This window comes from Pan troglodytes, chromosome 12 (genome assembly GCF_028858775.2).
Source record: "Pan troglodytes isolate AG18354 chromosome 12, NHGRI_mPanTro3-v2.0_pri, whole genome shotgun sequence".
Classification (NCBI taxonomy): domain Eukaryota; kingdom Metazoa; phylum Chordata; class Mammalia; order Primates; family Hominidae; genus Pan; species Pan troglodytes.
In genome coordinates this window covers 11792076-11798988 of record NC_072410.2, presented here as the reverse complement: position 1 = coordinate 11798988, position 6913 = coordinate 11792076, and the positions used below count along the sequence as shown (strand labels likewise).

The 6913-nt window shown below is 49.1% G+C and overlaps 1 long non-coding RNA gene across 1 annotated transcript in view; it reads right to left on the bottom strand.

Moving 5' to 3' along the window:
- Positions 1-261: 261 nt before the first annotated feature.
- Positions 262-6913, bottom strand: part of LOC134807861 (uncharacterized) — a 66039-nt gene continuing 59387 nt past the window's right edge. Inside the window, exon 2 of the long non-coding RNA XR_010149246.1 lies at positions 262-573. This is a non-coding gene — a long non-coding RNA (uncharacterized LOC134807861). The remainder of the gene's footprint in view (positions 574-6913) is intronic.

Here is a 6913-nt window from a genome sequence, read left to right as displayed (position 1 = left end):
GGCCACGATCAGGGTGGGTGTGGAAAGAGGCTTCCAGATGAAGCCCGACGTTTCTCTCAAATGTCAGTCTGACCACACTGACTCTACAGCAATCTGGAGAGGTATGAGAAGCAGCAAGGCAAGCGTGGCTGAGTTATGAGAGAGTCAAGCCCAACACACATTTAAAGATGTCAGATGAGCTGTGTGGACGTGCCAGGGTTCCCTCAAACACTATTCGATATCCTTTCAATCAGCGTTTAAAGATAGCTAATAAGCAAACAATTCTGTTTTCTTTAGTTTTGCTTTTAATGAAGGACAAGGGATTAAGACACATAGAGACTGGCCAGACAAATGGGAAACCGACCAGACCAGCCCATGACCAAAATATCACAGGCAGACCACCCGCAAATGCAGAGGCCTCAGAGTCCACAGTGGGCGGTTGGAACCAGGCCCCAGGGAATCTTTCAGCTGCATTCCGGCTGTGATCGGCGGGCAACAGGTAGAGGTGCTGGAGGGGGCTGAGTCGTGATTTTCGGTGTCTGTCATATTCGATCAAGTGTGTCATAGAGCTTCCTGTTTCATCTCCCAGTTATTCTGAAACAAAAACATGCATGAAAAACACAGGTCACTGCCAACCACACTGACAGTCGCTCTAGTACATGGAAACTGAAAAGGGAAAGACATATCATGAATGCCACAATAAGCCAGAGAATCAAATTTATCAGCATCTATTCAAATATTGACAAGCAACAAACATTGCTGGCGGCAATGGTGGTGTGGGACATGGGGTGTCCACATAAACAGAATTCAGAAGAGACTGAAAAGGCAGACGTTCCCAAAAGCCTGCTGCTTTGTTTGGGGCCAGCCTGTGTGTTTATTGAAAAGTTGATTCAGTTCTGACTTCCTGGTCAGGGTCTGACTCCTGATGGGCCCTGAGGCTCTTCCCCTACATGCCCCTGTTGACTTGGATGAAGAGTCACACAAGGACTTACAGGATGGCACAGGTGTTCGCCCAGGTGGTGCCCTGCACTCCCCTCTCCAAAGGCCCAAAGAGACCCAATGAGAGATCCCCGTGGAATTCCAGCCCAATGAGGTCCTGAGCCTCCCCGGGAGACATGGCCTCCCAGGTACATCAAATAATCACAATACACCTGGGCCTAGCAGCCTCGGTGAGGTAGAGGGAAGGGTGGATAAGAAGTGGGGCCCCTGACCAAGCAAAGGCCCTGAGGACAGCACAGGACTGACAGCAGCTCCAGAAAGACTGTGATTCTGTTAATAACTGCTCTGCTGCTTGAGACCAGCATGGTCTGGCTCACTGTTTGCAGAAAATCATTCTCAGTCTCCCAAACAAGTGAAAGGATACTTCCAAAGACAGACAGAGGGACGGTAGAATCAGAAATACAGATGGCACCATCTTCCCAAAGTCCATACTGTAGCCCCACAAAACCAACTTCATGCTTAAATCTGTTGCTCAGACACACTTTGGGGAGAAAGCAGTTTTTCCAGGAGTGAGCTGGAGACAGCACTTCCACGGGAGGGAGGTCAAATCCAAGACTACCCGCTATTTCCAGCCATATTCACTATGGATGAAGAAGAGATGGCTCTACCCATGACCGTGCAAAGCTTCCTTGGGAACCCTGCTGTCCCTTCCACATGCAACCTGTCCAAGATGCAACCCTCAGTTCACCATGAAAACCCACTGGCCCTGCCGCTCCCCATTTCCTTTGGTTAATATTAGGCACAAATTTTTCTGTAAAATGAGATGAAGGCATGTGATTTTGGAAAAGCTTCGTCCTTCCTCTTGAGATTCATTCACAAGATACAGTAGCACACAAAATACCCAGAGAAGTTAAGAAATAAGAAAGCTGTTTAAATTATTGTGCACTTCCCGAACATATATGGGGCATAACATTTTTCGCACACTGGCCTTTGCTGGCAGGGTTCTGCTGAGTGGTGTTAGGAAATGTGGCCGAATGCAGGCTGCCCAGCCTGCAGGGCCTGGCGGAGCTCTCCTCCTCCTAGGGTCTCTTGCAGTGCTGCAGGCCAGGGAATAAAGCTTCTCCTGACCCCGTAGCCCTGGCTGCCAGGACATGTGGTGATTATGAGAGTCTCTATTTATCTTTTGAAACTCTGTATTGTTTCCCCCCCACCCCCAGTATCTTTCCCAATGTCTTGTACAAGTGAGTTAACGGATCCATATAAACTCCTACAGTCTTATCTGTTTTTTCCTTAAAGGCCTCATTGGCTAGTGACAGTGAAAAAACGAGCTTCCTGAGCCTTGACGAACCTGGCCCCATGATTCCTACACATTCTGGGAAGAACACTGCCCAGATGAATCTGTTGGGAAAGCCAGCTTCCCGTTTTGAGTCCTATGAGCTAGCATTTTCTAATGTGGCTTAAAGTCCAGCATCTGGGCCCAGGATTTCATACGCAGTGTCTTCCTGGGTGGGCAAAGAGAAACAGGAACTAAGTAATGCATCAGTGGCCTGTAGGGGTGGAAGGGGAAACCTGGTTTCTTTAGTTTCATCACTGAAATAGAGAGGTGGTTTACCAACCCGTGCCCCTCACCAGTTACCCCCATTTTTGAGTGCAATGAAAAACCAAAATGTAATAGCCCAGGAGGGCTACAGTATGGAACACCCAGCCATGTGGACCTTGGGCCAAAGTCACAGAGTGAGAGGTGGCCGGCCCTTACGGATCATCCAACCAACCCTTCACCTTGCAGGTGAAGAAAGCAAGGCTCACCGAAAAAGGAAGTTGGCAACCTTCCCAAGGTCACTCTGGATGGGACACAGCTGGGACCAGGACCTGGGTCTCTCCTACCTCTCCTACCTTTGGCTTCTGGCCAAAGCTGAGAAGACTGTGAATTCCAGTTCTCCACTGCAAGGCCTTGTCTGGGAGGTTTTGCATGGATGAATCAACTCTATGTTGGCCTGGCTGTCTAGCTATCACTGAAGAAACGCACGACAGTTCATCTGAGAACTAAAAGTTTTGCCCCTAATTCAGAGCCGATCACACACATGGCTTCCTAGACGCCAGCGCACACTGGGAGTGGGTGGAGACCACCAGCGCCACTCCAGTGTTGAGGCAACCCTGAAGAAGCGTCTAGTCACAGACAGGGCCACTCTTACTCTTTGGCTTGGCTGACCTGCTGTTCCTGCAGGTGTCTAATATTGATGAGCCGCCAGGCAGGTCTCCCCACTGTGGGTACACAACCTCACTTCCCCCCAGATCTGAGAGATGGCCTCAGGGTCACACACATCACCCTGAATAGAAGCCCTCATCAGGGGCCCCAAATGCAGCTCAGGCAACCTTCAGGAAGCTCCCCAGCTAGCTCCCAAATCATGCTCTTTCTGTTCCTGATAGCAGACAGAAGGCTGCTGGCATGGTAAACTGACAAAGGGAGAGAAGCAGTGGCACAGATGCATACCCCCAGTCCCACCCCCAAGGCAGGCTGTTTTGCCCCTGAAGTTGAACCATCCAAGCCTCTACTTTCTGCGCAGTAAGTCTCAAGGTAGGAGGAAGTGAAGACCACAAGCTTCGATTTGCTGTGACATCCAAGGAACTGCCAGTACCTCACTGCTGAGAGCCCAAGCCAGAGCTTCCAGCCAGCCTCATGCAAAAACACACTTGAGCTTCCTCTGCCCCATGGCAGCACCGAGGTCTTCCTCAATGCATAGAAAAGGGACGAGTGAGGAACTCACACCCTGTCCATTCTTGACTCACATCAGATTCTAACAGTATAGGAAGCCAACTTTTTGAGATTTCAAAAGAATTGCCAAGGAGGATGGAGCCTGCTCAGTAACTACCAAACTGTTCAGCTCTCAAGAGTCCACTGTTTTTATTTTTCAGAATATTAAAACCTAGACCGCACACTCAGGAAATGTATATTGCTTATCACAGACTAATTTTAGGGAGATATGAGATGGGTTCTTTGTATAAATCAGACTCGTGTGCTGCTAGAGCTGTCAGGGCAGGGGAGCCAGGCAGCAGCACTTGAGTCCCCCTGCCCGTGTCTCTGACAGAGGCTCCCGCGTCTAGAGCTTCAGCCACGTATCTCTGAGCAGACTTAGCACCTTTTCAAGGGGACCCCCCCTGAGAAGCAATTTCTGCAAAGTGCTCCACACGTCATTACAGACCTACACTTGGTCAGGAAGAGTCTGTGTCTTTGAGTGGGGACTTTCAATACCCCCGTCAGCAGAGTGTGACAGTCCCAGGACACACACCCGGGTCTCCTGGCCACCATTTACCGAGCATGTACCACAGGCCAGCTACAGCTCCCCAGCCAAGCGTTCCTTCAAACATCTCCCCAGCCCTCTCAGGTTGGTGCTGTTGGGATCATCTCTCTCACTTAGGAAGGACTGGAGCTCAAGGGAGTTCAACAAATAGCAGGGAAATAGAGGCACACAGCCTTCCATGCAGCAAACTGATGGTGAGGCTCTGCTGCCTGCCAGGATACTCAGCAGCCCCTTCAAACATCTGACCCCCTGAGGTCTTCCAGGCTCTCTCACTTTTGGTTACAGAGAGTGTCCTGAGCAGCACAAAGTCAGACATAGCCGGGTCCACGCACATTTGTGTCTTTCCACAGGGTCAGACTTTTACTGATGCTATTTCAATCACAAAAGCCACAAGTTACATGGAGTTCCCAAGGAAGTGATTCTCCTTAGTACGTCCTGTTCAACTGGTAGTCAGAGCTGTGAGCACTCAGGCTCAAGCCACTCTGCAAGTCAGTCAATATTGCAAACCATACACAGCAGTGTCCTTAACTTAATCAATATATAAATGCTATATTAAACATTCCACATGGAACAGTAACATTTAACATCGAGACAAAGGGGATAACAGAGCATAAGTGTGGCTTTGAAAAAAAAAAGAGTGAGAAGGGGATAGAAGAAAGGGTTAATGAGCCAATCCAATGAGAGCAACGTGGATGAGAGTGTCCTGGCCTGTTCCGGACAGACATCAAGAGTCTTTGATGTGGGCAGAGTCTTTGGCAGCAGATGCCGGGTGCTGATCACGAGCAACAACAGAGCAAGGCTCTGTTAAGACGACCATCTCAAGCTGGTGAAATCCTGCTCTTCTTATAGCCCTGAGACCTCTGGCAAGGACTGATAGGAGAAGAGGGCTGGTGATGTCCCTGTCTGGTTGGGTGTGGTCTTTATTGATTAGGTGGCCATCTGTTCCCTGTTGGCATGATGCCTTTTGACATGTAAGATGGAGTCTTTTTCTAAGATGGTGTCACTTACGTCAAGAGTGCTCTATATAGGGAAGAACCTATGACAGCTCCCTTAGTTTATAATAAAGGCAGAAATTGTCAAGGGGCAGCAACCCAAGGGTTGGCCCTTGGTAGATTGTTTCCTAGTCTAGTGATACCATACACTACAGCTTGACCCTTTCACTATCTGTAAAATACAACCCATTTTTCAGAGAACCAAACCTCAAAAACATTTTAGCCACTTTATAGTCTGATGGACACGGTAAAAGGCCAAGATGACAGGTAACCTTGCTGTGCAGTTACTGAGAAATGCAAAAGGCCTTCTGAGAGGCTGGTGTGGATTTTAAGTTTGTGGTAGGACACACAAAGGGACATTAGGAAAAAAGTGGAGACAACTTGCAGACTCCAGTAGACATGGTTTTTAGGCATTTCAAGCACCCTGTCTCTAGGCTGCGGTTCTCAATGGGAGTCTCAGCACTGGCAGCTCTCATTACCTGAGAGTTGTTAGAAATGCAAATTCTCCGGCCTCACCTCACATATTCTAAGAAGGAAACCCTGGGGCTGGGGCCTAGGAATGTGTGTTTCACAGTGCCCAGGTGATTCAGATACACACAACCACCAGTGGCAAGTGATATCTGCTCCTAGTGACACTCTTGTATGCAGGGCCATGGGTGACTGCAGGTTGGCTATGCGGCTGGCTACTGATGTTCACACTTAGTCAACTGTACCCAAGCTACTTGCCGGACGCTCTCTCCTGAGATCCCGACTGGGGGCGGAAAGAGCAAGCAGCTCAGAAGCCATCCAGAATTTTCAACTCATTTTTGGGGTGACCTGGGGAGAAATGTTGGCATGCTTCATCCCTTAATCTTCTTTTCCAGATGTTGCTCATCTGCACAGCGTGGGACTGAGCACTGTGGGATATTCAATCTGCACCAGTGTTCTCTCCCTAAACATCAAATGTCTCTTCTAGCCATGCTCCACCCCTGCTCCCTTGCCTTCCATCCTTCTGCTCATTTTGCCTGCACAGAACACGACAGCCATGAATTCTGCTGCATCTCTCTCAAATAGGAGAGCAGAAGTGTTTTCACCAGCTCAACCCTCCTCACTGCAACCCTGTGCAAAACACCACATCCCCCACTCCCACTTTCAGGCTCTGCTCACACCGACCTCTGTGCCCAGGTAGAGAGCACCAGCAAAAGGCTCACAACAACACAGGTAGGAGGCACTAGACAACCAGGCCTCCCAAAAAAGTTGAAAAAAAAATAGTTTGTTTATCATTTTAAAAAAACTAACCTCATACAGGAAGTATGAGAAGCAGAAGAAGAAGAAGAAAAAAACCCAGGCTAAAATACTGGAAATGTCCACATTTGTTACAGATAAAATATGTGTTTCTCAGTTTCCATATTCAACTTTGCAGGGACGGTGGGAACAGGTAGGGTAGGGCACTGCGGGGGGGTGGGCACTTAGGATGGATGGGGATCAAATAAAAAAGGTGACTGTGAGTACATGAGGCACAGGCTTGCCAGATGTGGGGCAGGACCACGACCCCAATCAGGGCCCTCTCTGCAGGTGTGGCTGTCCCAGCCAGATTTGGAGAAGGGGATGCCTAAAACAGAAACTGTTATCCGAGATCCTCCTACTCACCTGCCTCTCTGGCCCCAGGTCCTGCCCTCGTGTGTGTTTCAGGTGAAGAAGCCAGAGTTACAAAATCATGATCAC